Consider the following 735-nt stretch of genomic DNA (forward strand, 5'->3'; position numbering starts at 1 on the left):
TCTCCCACCTCTGATCCCATGGGATACCTTAAAGGGGGACAGGAGATGGTGGGGAACAGGCCCCTGTTGTCCCCTGGCCCCATGTGAGGGGACAGACCTTCGGAGCCAAGTCCTGGGGGGCCAAGGGCTCCATCCCCACCCCCTGACACCCCGGAGCTGCCCAGTCCATGGAGAAGGGTGACGAGTGCTGGGGATCCAGCCAAGTGTGACAGACCAGAGGGGACAGTGGGGGGGCTGGACACCCCCCCAAGGGCTGGGTGAGTGGGAGGCAGCCCCCAGAGTGCCCAGGGAAGGGGCACAGGCGGGTAAAACATTAAACCTCTGCTCTTTATTGGGTGCCCGGGCTCCTCGCCCCGTGTTCCCAAGCCAGCCGTACGGAGCTTTTCCAGGGGTGACCTGAACTCGGGGGGTGCTCAGAGCAGGGCCACACTGGAGGGGGGTGTGGGGCAGGGGGCACTTCCTCTGGGCATCCCCAAACTCCCCCTGGGGACAGGGCTCTGGCCCAGGCGAGGGGAGAACGTCAGGCACCCCCTCCAGCACCCATCCCGGGAAAGCTCCAATCCCGGGAAAGCTCCGTGGAGAGCAGGAATCGCCCCCTCCTCTGGCCTGCCCTGCAGCGATGCTGGGGAGGGGGCGGGGCCCCCAGCCCCCCTCCAACTCGCCTTATTGCTATAGTCAGAGCAGCAGAGCCGGCGGGAGGGGCTCAGGAGGCCACGGGCTGACGGCGCGGGGCGG

The sequence above is a fragment of the Merops nubicus genome, unplaced genomic scaffold (genome assembly GCF_000691845.1).
Source record: "Merops nubicus isolate BGI_N331 unplaced genomic scaffold, ASM69184v1 scaffold29547, whole genome shotgun sequence".
NCBI classification, from domain to species: Eukaryota; Metazoa; Chordata; class Aves; order Coraciiformes; family Meropidae; genus Merops; species Merops nubicus.